The sequence below is a fragment of the Hyla sarda genome, chromosome 5, assembly GCF_029499605.1.
Source record: "Hyla sarda isolate aHylSar1 chromosome 5, aHylSar1.hap1, whole genome shotgun sequence".
In the NCBI taxonomy this organism is placed as follows: domain Eukaryota; kingdom Metazoa; phylum Chordata; class Amphibia; order Anura; family Hylidae; genus Hyla; species Hyla sarda.
The window spans coordinates 293500350-293517609 of record NC_079193.1 but is presented as its reverse complement, the minus strand read 5'-3'; positions in this window follow the sequence as shown (position 1 = coordinate 293517609).

The following is a 17260-nucleotide window of genomic DNA, read 5'->3' as shown; positions in this document are numbered from 1 at the left end:
TGAGACACTTGGTCCTATGTGTATGTTTCTAGTCTATATGCCCTTGCATATCAGCCTGCGTGTCTGTATTTGATTTCTTCACGTGTGTATTACGTACATTGTACTGTTTACAGATTACACTACATTTGTACATTTCTTTATTTCTTCAATAAAAGTAAATTGTTCACAAAAAAAAAAAAGATGTTAACAACTCAAGCTGAAATAAAAGATAAAAAAAACTAGACAAATTCATAAGCGACAAGCTAGATTATAAACATGGACAAATATTCAAATGGAACGCAAAGAAAGTTCAACGGCGCAAATTCCACTATAATAATAAAAAAAAAAAGACAATGGAACAACCAATTCAGATTCCAGCTTATCTGACAAACCAAAAGGGCCACAAAATATGAAGGCGGCGGTCCCTTTAGAAGGCAAATCCGCCGAGGAGGGCGGAAGAAAAAAGACCTGAAGCAATACGGCACTGAAACGGAAACAAGTTACATGGAGGGACTGAATCAGAAAAAAGAAGTAACCCTTACAGAACCAGTCATTAATCCTTCATCAATTCTGCTGAATCCATTGATCTGTTGTCTAAGGGACTCCACTACTGTATACATGAATCATTTGATGTAGAATTTCAAATTAATATATTTAAAGCATTGAGGAAATGTATTTGAGTAAGCATTTTTTTAAACCCCAACAGGGCAAACTCCAACCAAAAATTGGAGAAACACCTATAGAAATCGGCCCTTTAAGGTTTAGTGCAGTAACAGATTTTAATTTCGATATTTTAAAAGGAGCGAAGTTATTAGTGGATCTCACAGACGAGGGAGAACGTGGAATGGTTGAAAATGACCCCAGTATACCACATTTCACAGGGGGAAATAATTCCACGTTCTGCCCTCCTATTCAACCATGAGGATCCATCGATAGATTCACTACACTAGTGTCTCAGGAGGTCAAATCTATCATATAGCCTGAAGTAGGAGAAAACCTTACTAGAACAGAAGAGTGGGCTTTAAAATGGTTAAAAAACCAAAAGCAACTAATATACCGTAGAGCAGATAAAGGGGGAAATGTAGTAATTCTCTCAAAAGATCAATATGTAGAGGAGGTGGACAGACTCCTCACAGACAAAAGAGTCTATTCTCTTCTAAAAGAAGACCCCACACAGCGTTATCACAGTAAATTACAAACGCTGTTATGAAAATATGCTGAAAAAGGCAATATATCGATTCAGACAGCAGAGAAAATGTACCTTAAACATCCAAAAAAGCCCTACTGGTACTATATTCCAAAGATCCATAAATCTCCAACCTGACCCACTGGACGACCAATCGTCTCAGGGATCGGGTTGGTGACCGAGGGACTTTCAAAATATATTGACTATATAACTTACCTTAAAGACACTGGTGAATTTCTAAAGACATTGGAGGGGATATCCTGGCAAGACGGGTATAGCCTTGCATCTGTGGATGTGGAGTCCCTCTACACTCGGATCCCCCAAGAATTGGGGGTCAGAGCGGTGGAGGGGCTCCTCATCGACATGGGCAAGGACCCAGAACTGGTAGAATTTATTTGTGAGTCACTTAGATTCATATTGAATCATAATGCGTTCAGATTTGATAATAAATGGTATCAACAAGTATCCGGTACTGCAATGGGTACGCCTGTTGCATGTACCTTTGCAAATTTGTTTCTCACTGCCTATGAAAAATATCACATTTTCACTGCTAGGAATCCCTATATAAAATTTATAGATAATATTCTAAGATATATGGACGATATATTTATCGTATGGAAAGGTAATACCCAGCAGTTTGAATCCTTCATCACTTATCTGAACGATAATGAATTTAATATGATGTTTACACATGTATATGGAGGTGAAGAATTAGATTTTCTTGACGTGTGGGTAGAGGTGAAAGATGGACAAATTATAACATCTATATACAGAAAACCAACTGCAACAAATGCACTTTTACATTTTCAAAGCTATCACCCCCCGCACGTGAAGAATGCAATACCTTATGGTCAAGTCATTAGGTTGAGAAGGATAAATAATACTGAGGAGAAATTCGATCAACAGGCAAATGAATAAAAAATTAGACTGACAGAAAGAGGTTACCCAAAAACTTCAATACAGACAGCTTATGAGAGAGCTAAAAAAATACAAAAAGGTCAGGATTATTGAAAAAGGGAAAACAAAAACAAAAACAAAATGGGAAAAGATTCGTCTTTTCGTTTAAACATTCGGACATGGACCAAAAGATCCAAAATGCCATCAGGAAATATTGGGGGATTATAGAAAATGACCCAGAGTTAGCTGAGATAGCGAAAAGAGGTCCCTTGTTTTCCTATAGACGAAACAAAACCTTAGCCAGTCAACTTGGCTCCAACCAATTTAAAGAAAAAGTAACCAAAAATTGTCTTACAGAAACATAACCCCAAGGAAATTACCATTGCGGACAATGCTCATTTTGTGAATATAACATGCAAGTAAAATATCTTAAATTAGGTTGTATACATTGCAGAATAAAATAAATGTATAACCTGTAAAAGTAAATTTATCGTTTACATGATTCAATGCGGATGTTATTATGTTGGAAAGACAATACGTTGTCTATATGTCAGAATACGCGAACACTTTCGCTCTATCTGCACGTGCATTGGATCTCCTCGATTAATAGAGCATGCTAGAAAACACCATAACAGTGACCCAAAAATACTAAAATTTTCAGGTCTGGAACTAGTACAAAATCCTTATAATGGAGGAGACAGACAAAAGTTTATATTACAGCAAGAAGCAAAATGGATCCTGCGCACAAACGCAGAAGGGCCACAAGGTTTAAATGAAAAAACGGACATGTCTGTCTTCCTATAAATGTTATATTCACGTCCACTATTTTTTTCAAATCCTTTCTTAATGCTCTGGCTAATGAGTGGTCTTTTAACTGCTGGCTTAATGGCACTTTTTCTATTGTAAAGATTCCACTGCAGCTTCCGTTTTATTTCTTTCATATACAGATCAACAACGGGTCTAAATTACTCATATCTATGTTATCAAATTTTGTCAAACCTGCCCTTCCAGTTTGCAAACGTGTTCAACGACCGAAGGATTGCCGGAGCCTGGAAGATGGAGTGGCGTCCTGGTTGCCTTGGCACGAGTAAGGGGGCGTTCTCCCGAAATGTCACGTCAGACCCTGATGACTCCGGACTAGTGAATTACATCTCTGCTGGGACGGTTGTATGCTGAATGTTTAACATCTGCAAGCTTCAAAATGTTACAGTCCTAATTTTTACGAAAACGATCGAATAAAGAAAGAACAGTTGCAAAGCATCTAACAGTGAGTGTCTGTATATTTCATTTGAAGCATTAGCTGTATAGCTCATGGTATTATTTTTCAGGACTTGCATTGGGGATTAGGTGAATACCCACACCTGAGCACAGCCTTGGAGTCTACACAGGACTTTTCCTTTACTATTGCCTTGGCTCCCGATCACATGGACAGCACCTCAGTCACGCTGGCGCTGCCCATTGGTTGGAATAACTTCCGAACCATGGGTTGGGCTGAGCTCATGTGGGCCGGCCCGTGTGACGTGGGAGGGAGGTTGGACAGGAGCGCCACTTCCATCGGTGAGCATACGGCATACGGATTGAACAGTTAGCCCTGGATTCACTTAATTACTACTTAGTTACTACCAAGTAGTGGGGGGTGGTAGTAACATATATAAGACGGAGGCTACAGGTAAGAACTTGGAACCAGAGGATGTTTGACTAGCGTAAAACACGTGTCGCTCTTACATGCACCTGCTACCTGTACCCCCTATTGTTCAGAGATTAAATAAAAGCACAAGTAAAGAAGAAGTGGTGAGTCAGCATTATTCTTATCTACAAAGACAAAGACTCATTGCAATAGTGAACTGTTGACAGCATTGCACCTCCACTGAGTGCGTACACAGTAAACACACCAGTGTCCATTACCTCAAACAGGACTTATAATCTTTAGTGCCAGTCCCATCCTCTTTGTATGTTGAAACACTGAGTTAAGTAACAAACTCCCAGTGTTTTGCAACCAGTGTGCCTCCAGCTGTTGCATAACTACAACCCCCAGTATGCACGGGCAGCAAAAGGGTATGTTGGGAGTTTTAGTAGTATGCCTCAAGCTGTTGCATAACTACAAGTCCAAGGATGCCATTTTGCTGTCCGTGCATGCTGAGAATTGTAGCTTTTTGCAACAGCTGAAGACACACTGGTTGCAAAACACAGAGTTTGTTACCTAAATCAGTGTTTCGCAACCAGTGTGCCTCCAGCTGTTGCATAACTACAATCCCCAGCATGCACGAACAGCCAAAGGGCATGCTGGGAGTAGTAGTTTTGCAACAGCTGGAGGTCCCCGTACAGGGTACATTCACACGGGCGGGGGTTTACAGTGAGTTTCTTGCTGCAAGTTTGAGGTGCATCTCAAACTCCCAGCGGGAAACTCGCTGTAAACCCCCGCCAATGTGAGTGTACCCTAAAAACACTCCACTCCATTAATCCTACACAAAATAAAAAGTAAAATACTACATATACATATACCCCTACAACAGCTGAAGGCACCCTGTTAGGGAAACACTGCCGTAGGGTAATTTTGAGGCAATTATAATTCTTGCATCCGGGTCCATCCCTATGCAAATCCCTAATTTAGGCCTCAAATGCGCATGGCGCTCTCTCACTTCGGATTTCAAGGCAACAATTTAGTGCCACATATGGGTTATTTCCGTACATGGGAGAAATTGCCTAACAAATTTAGGTGGGCTTTTTCTCCTTTTACCCCTTATGAAAAGGTAAAGTTGGGGTCTACACTTGCATGTTATTGTAAAAAAAAAAAAAAAAAAAAAACATTTTTTACACTAACATGCTGGTGTTGCCCCATACTTTTCATTTTCACATTTAACACAATTTCTCCTGAGTACGAAAATATCCATTATGTGGCCTTAAAATGCTCTGCGGGCGCACAACAGGGCTCAGGAGTGAGAGCGCACTATGTACATTTGAGGCCTAAATTGGTGATATGCACAGGGATGGTTGATTTTACAGCAGTTCTGACTTGAGTTGAGCGAACTTACAGTAAATTGGCTTGTAGCGAACCTCGCAGCTCCGCTGTTGATTACTTTAGTCTGCATGAATTATTTCAGCTTTCCAAGGGCTCCAGTTGCCTGGAAAAGGTGGATACAGACCTAGGAGACCTAAGACTGTCATCCCGGACTTTTCCAGGCAACCTGGGCACTTGGAAAGCTGAACTAATTTATGCAGACTAAAGTAATCAACAGCCGAGCTGCGAGGTTTGCTATGAGCCAATTTACTGTAAGTTCGTTCAACTCTAGTTCTGACACAAATGCAAAAACGAAAGAAAAAAAAACATGTGACATTTTGGAAACTACACCCCTCATGGAACGTTACAAGGGGTATAGTGAGCCTTAACATCCCGCAGGTGTTTGACAATTTTCATTAAAGTTGGATGGGAAAATGAAAAAAAAATTAACCAAAATGCTGGTGTTACCCCAAATTTTTCATTTTTACAAGGGAAAAAAAGGAAAAAAGCCCCCCAAAATGTGTAACCCCGTTTCTTCTGAGTAAGAACATACCCCATATGTAGATGCAAAGTGCTCTGCGGGCGCACTACAATGCTCAGAAGAGAAGGAGCACCATTGGAAAGAAAATGTGTCTGGAATTAAAGGCCACATGTGTTTACAAAGCTCCCATGGTGCCAGAACAATGAACCCCCCCATGTGACCCCATTTTGGAAACTACACCCCTCACGGAAAGTAATAAGGGGTACAGTGAGCATTTACGCCCCACAGGTGTCTGACAGATTTCTGAAACAGTGGTCCGTGAAAATGAAAAATTATATTTTTCATTTGCACAGCCTACTGTACCAAAGATCTGTCAAACACCAGTGGGGTGTACATTCTCACTGCACCTTATTAAATTCTGAGAGGGGTGTAGTTTCCAAAATGGAATCACATGTCGGGGGGGGTCCACTGTTGTTGCACGATGATGGGGGCTTTGTAAAGGCACATGGCCCCCAACTTCCATTCCAAACAAATTCTCTCTCCAAAAGCTCAATGTCGCTCCTTCTCTTCTGAGCATTGTCATTCGCCCGCAGAGCACTTTACATCCACATATGGAGTATTTCCATACTCAGAAGAAATGGTGTTACAAATTTTGGGGGGCATTTTCTCCTATTACCCCTTCTAAAAATGTAAAATTTGGGGACAAAACTGCGTTTTAGTGAAAAAAAAAAACATTTCCATCTACACATCTGACTTTAACGAAAAGTTGTCAAACACCCTTGGGGTGTTAAGGCTCATTGTACCCCTTGTTACGTTCCTAGAGGGGTGTAGCTTCCAAAATAGTTTGCTATATGTTTTTTTTTTTTTTTTTTTTTTTTTTTTGCTGTTCTGGCACCATAAGGGCTTGCTAAATGCGATATGCTCCCTAAAAACCATTTCAGAAAAATTTGCTTTCCAAAAGCCAAATGTGAGTCCTTCTCTTCTGAGCATTGTAGTTCGCCTGGAGAGCATTTGATGTCCACACATGGGGTATTTCCATACTCAGAAGGAATGGGGTTACAAATTTTGGTGGGCATTTTCTCCTATTACCGCTTGTAAAAATCTAAAATTTGGGGAAAACCCAGCATTTTAGTGAAAAAAAAAATTTATTTTCATTTACACATCTGACTTTAACGAAAGGTCGTCAAACACCTGTGGGGTTTTAAGGCTCACTGTACCCCTTGTAATGTTCCTTGAGGGGTGTAGTTTCCAAAATAGTATGCCATGTGTTTTTTGTTTTTTTTCTGCTGTTCTGGCACCATGGGGGCTTCCTAAATGCGACATGCCCCCAAAAACCATTTCAGCAAAATTCACTCTCCAAAATCCCATTGTTGCTCCTTCCCTTCTGAGCCCTCTTATGCACCAACAGAGCACTTTACATCCACATATGAAGTATTTCCTTAATTGAGAAAAATTGGGCTACAAATTTTGGAGGGATTTCTGTTTTACCCCTTAAAAATTAAAGGCTCTGCAAGAACATGCAAGTGTAAAAAATGAAGATTTAGAATTTTCTCCTTCACTTTGCTGCTATTCCTTTGAAGCACCCAAAAGATTAACAAACTTTTTGGAAGTCATTTTGAATACTTTGAGGAGTGTAGTTTCTATAATGGGGTCATTTATGGGTATTTCTCACAGAAAAGCCCCTCAAATCCACTTCAAACTTATCTGGACCCTGAAAAATTTTGAATTAGACTTTTTCGTGAAAATTTTGAAAATTGATGCTATATTTTGAAGCTCTCTAATGTCTTCAAAAAGTAAAAACATGTCAACTTTATGATGCCAACAGGAAGTAGACATATTGTATTTGTGAATCAATATATAATTTATTTGGAATGTCCATTTTCCTTACAAGCAGAAAGTTTAAAAATTAGAAAAATGCTAAATTTTCTAAATGTTCATGAAATTTGGGGATTTTTTTTTTTTTACCAAGAAAGGATGCAGGAAACGATGAAAATTTACCAGCATGTTAAAGTAGAATATGTCACGAAAAACTCTCAGAATTAGAATGAAAGGTAAAAGCATCTCAGAGTTATTAATGCATAAAGTGACAGTGGTCAGAATTGCAAAAAAGGGCTGAGTCCTTAAAGCGTACCCGTCAGAGCCAACAAAAAAATATCTTTTTTTTTAATATATCCCTCAGCACTAATCCTGACCAAGTACATTTCATTTTTATGTCTAGCACCTTTATTTTTTTTTATTACACTTTTAATTTAACTCATTTGTCTGAATTCCTCTCAAAAGGAGGGGGCGTGGCCTCACTGTGCAGGTCTCCGCCCCCTCCCTCAGTATGCTGTCTGCTCACATCTCCCCTAGCATTAGCAAAACTACAAATCCCAGCTTGTCCTCACTGACAGTAACGGGACACAAGCTGACAGTGGGAGGATTTTTCCTCCAGCTCTGAGCCCTGCGCTCACAGCTGTCAATCAAGAAAGTGTGTCCATGACATAGGTGTTGATGCATGGACACCGCAGGACTAGTATGTGCCCAAGCAGCCAGAGGGGGGGCAGTTGTTTGATTGGCTATTTCAGTTTGAAATACTGAAAAATGTTTAATTGCAAAACCTATTGGTTTTGCATGCTTTACAACATTTCAAAAGTTTTTGTATCTGACAATGGGCCAATTTAAGGTGAAAATGGGCTGAGTCCCTAAGGGATTAAGCTACTAAAACAGGATGGCAGTGAAGAAGCATTAAAAAGCTACAGAGAAAAATGTAGAATATGTAAAAAAAAAACTGATAAAAGTTGCAAAAGTGGAGACAGAAAGACTCAGTGGATATAGTGGAGCTGGAGAGGGTTCAAAGATGGGCAACCAGAGTAATACGGGGAATGGGAGGACTACAGTACCCAGAAAGATTATCAGAATTAGGGTTATTTAGTTTAGAAAAAAGAAAGCTTAGGAGCGACCTAAAAACTATATATAAATATATCAGGGGACTGTACAGAGATCTGTCCATGATCTATTTATACCCAGGACTGTATCTATAACAATGGGGTATATTCCACGTTTAGAGGAAAGAAGGTTTTTACACCAGCACAGACAAGGATTCTTTACTGTAAGAGCAGTGAGATTATGGAACTCTCTGCCAGAGGAGGTAGTCATGGTGAACTCCGTAAGAAAGTTTAAAAGGGGTCTGGATGCATTTTTGGAGAGTAATAACATCCCTGGTTATGGATTCTAAATTTATAGGGACAGAAAGTTGATCCGAGGATTTATTCTGACTGCCATATTTGGAGTCGGGAAGGAATGTTTACCTCTAGTATGAGTTTTTTTTTTGCCTTCGTCTGGATGAACTCGTCAGGGACTCATTAGGGTTATAGGTTGAACTTGATGGACTCTGGTCTTTTTTTAACCTAATAAACTATATTACAATACAACTCACAGTGGGCCAGTGGAGCTCTGCTTGACTTCCAGCCTCAAGAACCGAAGACTTAAAATAAATAACATTTAAGTATTTTGTCTTTTTCAACCATTCTGGCAACCATCAAGTTTTTCAAGTCACTTATGCAACTGTTTGCAACTATTAAGCTATCTGTTGTCACGATTCGGCTGGCTGGGGGTGGATCCTCTGTGCCAGAGAGGGATTGGCGTGGACCGTGTTGGTGGACCGGTTCTAAGTTGCTACTGGTATTCACCAGAGCCCGCCGCAAAGCGGGATGGTCTTGCAGCGGCGGTAGCAACCAGGTCGTATCCACCAGCAACGGCTCAACCTCTCTGACTGCTGAAGATAAGCGCGGTACAAGGGAGTAGACAAGAGCAAGGTCGGACGTAGCAGAAGGTCAGGGCAGGCAGCAAGGATCGTAGTCAGGGGCAATGGCAGGAGGTCTGGAACACAGGCTAGGAACACACAAGGGAACGCTTTCACTGGCACAATGGCAACAAGATCCGGCGAGGGAGTGCAGGGGAAGTGAGGTATAAGTAGGGAGTGCACAAGTGAACATACTGATTAAGCCTGCTGCGCCAATCAATGGCGCAGTGGCCCTTTAAATTGCAGAGACCCGGCGCGCGCGCACCCTAAGGAGCGGGGCCGCGCGCGCCGGGACAAGACAGACGGGGAACGGGTCAGGTACGGGAGCCGGGATGCGCATCGCGAGCGGGCGCCTCCAGCATCGCGAATCGCATCCCGGCTGGGAGTGATATTGCAGCGCACCCTATCGGCAGGTCTGACCGGGGCGCTGCGAATGAGAGGATGCTGCGAGCGCTCCGGGGAGGAGCGGGGACCCGGAGCGCTCGGCGTAACAGTACCCCCCCCCCTTGGGTCTCCCCCTCTTCTTGGGGCCTGAGAACCTGAGGACAAGACTTTTGTCTAGGATGTTGTCCTCAGGTTCCCAGGATCTCTCCTCTGGGCCACAGTTTTCCCAATCCACTAAAAAAAATCTTTTACCTCTGACAGTCTTGGAGGCCAGAATCTCCTTCACGGAGAAGACGTCAGATGAACCGGAAACAGGAGTGGGAGAAACAACTTTGGGAGAGAAGCGGTTAATGATGAGTGGTTTAAGGAGAGAGACATGGAAGGCATTGGGAATACGGAGAGAAGGAGGAAGAAGGAGTTTGTAAGAGACAGGGTTAATCTGGCACAAGATTTTGAAAGGACCAAGATAGTGTGGTCCCAGTTTGTAACTGGGGACACGAAAGCGGACATATTTAGCGGAGAGCCATACCTTGTCTCCGGGAGCAAAAATGGGGGGAGTTCTTCTTTTTTTATCAGCAAATCTTTTCATCCGGGATGAAGCCTGTAAAAGAGAATTTTGGGTTTCTTTCCATATGGTGGAAAGATCACGAGTCACTTCATCCACAGCGGGCAAACCAGAGGGCAAGGGAGTAGGGAGGGGAGGAAGAGGGTGACGGCCGTACACCACGAAAAATGGGGATTTAGCAGAAGATTCGGAGACTCTGAAGTTGTATGAGAATTCGGCCCATGGTAGAAGATCTGCCCAGTCATCCTGGCGGGAGGAAACAAAATGCCGTAAATAGTCACCCAGGACCTGATTAACTCTTTCTACTTGCCCATTGGATTGGGGATGATAAGAAGAAGAGAAATTTAATTTGATCTTGAGCTGTTTACAGAGGGCCCTCCAGAATTTAGACACGAATTGGACGCCTCTATCCGAGACGATATGCGTGGGCAAACCGTGAAGGCGAAAAATGTGTACAAAAAATTGCTTTGCCAACTGAGGCGCTGAAGGAAGACCAGGAAGAGGAATAAAATGTGCCATCTTGGAAAATCGATCAACGACCACCCAAACAACTGTGTTGCCACGGGATGAGGGCAAGTCCGTAATAAAGTCCATACCAATCTGTGACCAAGGCTGTTCAGGAACAGGCAGAGGATGAAGAAGACCAGCAGGCTTCTGGCGAGGAGTCTTATCCCGGGCACAGACAGTACAGGCCCGCACGAAATCAACAACATCAGTCTCCAGAGTCGGCCACCAATAAAATCGAGAGATGAGTTGCAAGGATTTTTTGATGCCCGCATGGCCTGCGAGGTGGGAGGAGTGTCCCCATTTGAGAATCCCGAGACGCTGGCGTGGAGAAACGAAGGTCTTCCCTGGAGGAGTTTGCCTGATGGAAGATGGAGAAGTGGAGATCAGACAGTCCGGAGGAATGATGTGTTGCGGAAAGACCTCTACTTCAGAGGCATCAGAAGAACGAGAGAGGGCATCGGCCCTAATGTTCTTGTCAGCAGGGCGAAAATGGATTTCAAAGTTAAAATGGGCAAAGAACAACAACCATCTAGCCTGGCGAGGGTTCAGTCGTTGGGCAGACTGGAGATAGGAGAGATTCTTGTGATCAGTGTATATGATAACTGGAAATTTTGATCCCTCCAGCAGGTGCCTCCATTCCTCAAGCGCCAATTTAATGGCCAGTAGTTCTCGATCACCAATGGAGTAGTTTCTCTCTGCCGGAGAGAAGGTCCTAGAAAAAAAACCACAAGTAACAGCATGCCCGGAAGAATTATTTTGTAGAAGGACAGCTCCAGCTCCCACAGAGAAAGCATCTACCTCCAATAGAAAGGGTTTAGATGGGTCAGGTCTGGAGAGCACGGGAGCAGAAGAAAAGGCAGACTTGAGATGTTTAAATGCGTCTTCCACTTGGGGAGACCAGGACTTAGGATTGGCATTTTTCTTGGTTAAAGCCACGATAGGGGCCACAATAGTGGAGAAGTGTGGAATGAATTGTCTGTAATAATTGGCGAACCCCAAAAAACGTTGGATAGCACGGAGTCCGGAGGGGCGTGGCCAATCTAAGACGGCAGAAAGTTTATCTGGGTCCATTTGTAGTCCCTGGCCAGAGACCAAGTATCCTAGGAAAGGAAGAGATTGACATTCAAAGAGACATTTCTCCATTTTGGCATAAAGTTGATTGTCCCGAAGTCTCTGAAGAACCATGCGGACATGCTGGCAGTGTTCTTCTAAGTTGGCAGAAAAAATCAGAATATCGTCCAGATAAACCACAACAAAGGAATATAGGAGATCACGAAAAATGTCATTAACAAAGTCTTGGAAGACGGCAGGGGCGTTGCACAGGCCAAAGGGCATGACCAGATACTCAAAGTGTCCATCTCTGGTGTTAAATGCAGTCTTCCATTCGTCCCCCTCCCTGATGCGGATGAGATTATAAGCACCTCTTAAGTCCAGTTTGGTAAAGATGTGGGCGCCTTGTAGGCGATCAAAGAGTTCCGAGATAAGAGGTAAGGGGTAGCATTTTTTTACTGTGATTTTATTAGGGAGCCATCTTTTTTGGACACAAAAAAAAATCCAGCTCCGGCAGGAGAGGAGGACTTGCGGATAAACCCCTTTTTTAAATTCTCCTGGATGTACTCCGACATGGCTAGAGTCTCTGGAGCAGACAGAGGATAGATTCTGCCCCGGGGTGGAGTAGTACCCGGGAGGAGGTCAATAGAACAGTCATAAGGCCTGTGAGGAGGTAAAGTCTCTGCTTGCTTTTTGCAAAAAACATCAGCATAGTCTATATAAGCCTTAGGAAGACCGGATACCGGGGGAACCACAGGGTCACGACAGGGAGTACTGGGAACCGGTTTAAGACAGTCCCTGTGACAAGAAGTACCCCAGTTCTTGATTTCTCCTGTGGACCAATCAAGGGTTGGGGAATGGCGTTGAAGCCACGGTAATCCAAGAAGAATTTCTGAAGTGCAGTTGGAGAGGACCAAAAATTAAATTTTTTCGTGATGGGGTCCGATGCACATTAGGAGAGGTTCCGTGCGGTAACGCACGGTACAGTCCAATCTTTCATTGTTAACAGAATTGATGTAGAGGGGTCTGGCGAGACTGGTCACCGGGATGTTGAACCTGTTAATGAGAGAGGCCAAAATAAAATTTCCTGCAGATCCGGAATCCAAGAAGGCCATAGCAGAGAAGGAGAAGGTAGAAGATATCCGCACAGGCACAGTAAGGCGTGGAGAAGCAGAGTTCACATCAAGAGCTGTCTCATCTTTGTGCGGAGTCAGCGTACGTCTTTCCAGGCGGGGAGGACGTATAGGACAATCCTTCAAGAAATGTTCGGTACCGATTCTCCATGCGGCGTCGTGTCCTCTCTTGAGGTGTCAAGCGAGACCGGTCAACTTGCATAGCCTCCACGGCGGGAGGCACAGGAACGGATTGCAGAGGACCAGAGGAGAGAGGAGCCGGGGAGAAAAACCGCCTCGTACGAACAAAGTCCATATCCTGGCGGAGCTCCTGACGCCTTTCGGAAAAACGCATGTCAATGCGGGTGGCAAGATGAATAAGTTCATGCAGGTTAGCAGGAATTTCTCGTGCGGCCAGCACATCTTTAATGTTACTGGATAGGCCTTTTTTAAAGGTCGCGCAGAGGGCCTCGTTATTCCAGGATAATTCGGAGGCAAGAGTACGGAATTGGATGGCGTACTCGCCAACAGAAGAATTACCCTGGACCAGGTTCAGCAGGGCAGTCTCAGCAGAAGAGGCTCGGGCAGGTTCCTCAAAGACACTTCGAATCTCCGTGAAGAAGGAGTGTACAGAGGCAGTGACAGGGTCATTGCGGTCCCAGAGCGGTGTGGCCCATGACAGAGCTTTCCCAGACAGATGGCTGACTACGAAAGCCACCTTAGACCTTTCAGTAGGAAACTGGTCCGACATCATCTCCAAGTGCAGGGAACATTGCGAAAGAAAGCCACGGCAAAACTTAGAGTCCCCATCAAATTTATCCGGCAAGGATAATCGAAGGCTGGAAGCAGCCACTCGCTGCGGAGGAGGTGCAGGAGCTGGCGGAGGAGAAGATTGCTGGAGCTGTGGTAATAGCTGCTGTAGCATCACGGTCAGTTGAGACAGCTGGTGGCCTTGTTGCGCTATCTGTTGCGACTGCTGGGCGACCACCGTGGTGAGGTCGGCGACAACTGGCAGCGGGACTTCAGCGGGATCCATGGCCGGATCTACTGTCACGATTCGGCTGGCTGGAGGTGGATCCTCTGTGCCAGAGAGGGATTGGCGTGGACCGTGTTGGTGGACCGGTTCTAAGTTGCTACTGGTATTCACTAGAGCCCGCCGCAAAGCGGGATGGTCTTGCAGCGGCGGTAGCAACCAGGTCGTATCCACCAGCAACGGCTCAACCTCTCTGACTGCTGAAGATAAGCGCGGTACAAGGGAGTAGACAAGAGCAAGGTCGGACGTAGCAGAAGGTCAGGGCAGGCAGCAAGGATCGTAGTCAGGGGCAACGGCAGGAGGTCTGGAACACAGGCTAGAAACACACAAGGGAACGCTTTCATTGGCACAATGGCAACAAGATCCGGCGAGGGAGTGCACAGGTGAACATACTGATTAAGCCTGCTGCGCCAATCAGTGGCGCAGTGGCCCTTTAAATTGCAGAGACCCGGCGCGCGCGCGCCCTAAGGAGCGGGGCCGCGCGCGCCGGGACAAGACAGACGGGGAACGGGTCAGGTACGGGAGCCGGGATGCGCATCGCGAGCGGGCGCCTCCCGCATCGCGAATCGCATCCCGGCTGGGAGTGATATTGCAGCGCACCCGGTCGACCGGGGCGCTGCGAATGAGAGGATGCTGCGAGCGCTCCGGGGAGGAGCGGGGACCCGGAGCGCTCGGCGTAACATCTGTGCCTTCTTGTGAAAAAATAAAGACTACTGCTGTTCACTTCATTCTGCAACCTTTTTGAAGGGAACCCTGTAGGCACTTCTAACAAGCTACGTTAAAGAGGCCCATTACTTGTAAGTAGTTCCTCACTCACACTTGTTGCCCAGGTTTAGCGTTAAGATTCTCTCATGTGGAAAGCAGGATCTTTCTTGAGACTGAGGGCAACTCTTGGAAATCTGGTTTATCTCCAGGGGATTATTTTCTTCTCTCTGAGTTATTGTGTTTTCAAGCCTATCTCAAGTGTTTTTTGCATTACCTGTGAAGGAATGTTTCCACTGGAAAACAAGCAAATCTGAATTCCATAATTTTATTTATTTTGCTGGTATTGTAAAATGATGTTACATACATTGTGTTGTTGAGTGCATCTTAGCAGTTTACAAACAGTGACCTCCATTACTAATAAACAGAGGACATGGATTGGTGTTTGTCCCCCCAATCTGAGTGTATTAAACTACTGAACGGAGTAAAGTTAAAGAGTACATTTTATGATCTGATATAACTAGACAATAAAATAATTTATATCTATAGATAATGACCCTTATCTGTCAATAAATCACTCCCTTTACAGCACAACTAAAGAACCATGGATTTATGTGCAGGAAAAACATTCCTATCTGAATTGTGAATCACTATTTAGAAAATGGTTTAAAATGCTGGGAAGCTGAAGAATGTGCTTTCAAGAATAAAAGATTGATATACTGTACAGACAGCTGCTCCTGATATTTCTAGTGCCATGGACTTTATGGGCACCAGCGAGTAGTCACCGAGTCTCAGTTACATAAAAAGTAAAGTTCTGTCTCTTGTAGGGTTATGAATAATATAATAGTAAACAGAATGAGGGAGATTTCTCATTGCATTTAGAGCCTTATTTGCTTACTCTAGGCGCACGTGCGCCTAAGCACTTTTTTTTGTGACTTTAACTCACCTTGATATGTTCCCCCATTCCTGCTTCCTACAGACGGTGAGTCATACTGCACTCAGCGTATTGCCGGCTGCAGCGATGTCCCCTCTTGGCCAATGATAGGCTGAGCATCATGTAAGGAGCCTGCGCCCCCCACCTTTTCCCAGCTGCCCAGGCTCCTTACATTACAGTGCGCTCAGCCTATCACCAGCCGAAGCGGGACAACGCTGCAGCTGGCGATATGCTGAGCGCAGTATGACTCACTGTCCCCTGGAAACAGGAAGAAGACAAGCACCGGAGGACAGAGGCCCAGCACCGACTCATGTCGTCAGTTAAAGTCAGAAGCGTGTATTGCATTCGTGCCTGTGAGCAATGCAACATCTTTTCTACCAGAAAATACAGCTATTTCAAAGGGGTGAAGGTTTCATATTGTTAAAGTGGCCACCTGGCGAGGCCTTAGGTGGCAGCTTAGCAGGCATAATGGAAGAGTTCCCTGACCAGAAGCCAGCAACCGTTCCTTGTCACAATATCATTCATCCTGGCTCCTGCTGCTAGACTGCTCTCTACTTCTGTATTGCAGTGTATGGCTTGTACAACTGATGTACTTGGTTTTATTCAGTTTTCCCGTAAAATCACGTCAGAATCAGGCCAATTTAATGTATAACAAGTACAGTTGTGTCATGCGATTCTTTGTTAGGCAGCACGCTACCACTATACATACAAAAGTCTTATACATAATAAACTGTGCCCGTGTGCACAGAGGCGTGCCTAGTGCCTTCCTACTCCGCGGAAGATCTACGACCCTACAACCTCCCCTACCCACACCCGCGGTGACACCCTACACACACAGTAATATACATACATTTAAGTAACAATTGATGTCTTTTCTAATCAGAGCCATCTTCATTCCTTTTAGTCTCCTTCAGGCTCAGACCGCCATGACGATTTCTTCCATCTAAAACTCATCTCTTCAGCATCTGTAGAACAAATATCTTAGACTCCGCATTTTGTTCCAGGTAGGTAGGTAAGTGGGTAACTAGGATGGTAGCCAAGTAGCTAGATAGCTAGGTAGGTAGCTAGCTTGGTAGGTAGGTAAGTAGATAGGTAGCCAGGTAGCTAGCTTGGTAGGTAAGTAGTTACAGCTTAGTAGATAGCCAAGTAGCTAGCTAGGTAGGTAGGTAGGAACAGGAGATGCTCATCGTGGGCATGCAGCTGACAAATCTGCAGCAACTGCGTGATACCATAAATACATATAGTCCAAAATCTCTGAGGAATGTTTGCAGTACCCTGTAAAAAGTATGCCACAAAGAATGAAGGCAGTTCTGTAGGCAAAAGGGGTCCAACCTGCTACAAGGTGTACAAGGAGTACCTATTAAAGTGGCCAGTGCGTGTATATGGCCCTAGCACGGTGAAAAACTTCTCCATGAAAATCTTCTCAAAAAGGTATGGGAACAATCCTTCTACTTGCATTTTTGTCTCCATGCCTTTTAAAAGCCATAATTCTTTCATATTTTTATCTACTGGGCTACATGACGGCTTGTTTTATTCAGCAGTACTAATTATGTAATTATAAGACACTCTGTTATTTACTTGCTGTTAAAATTTTCAACCTTTATATGTTTTTAATGTGATTGAAAAAATGGCCACTAGGTGGCTCTGT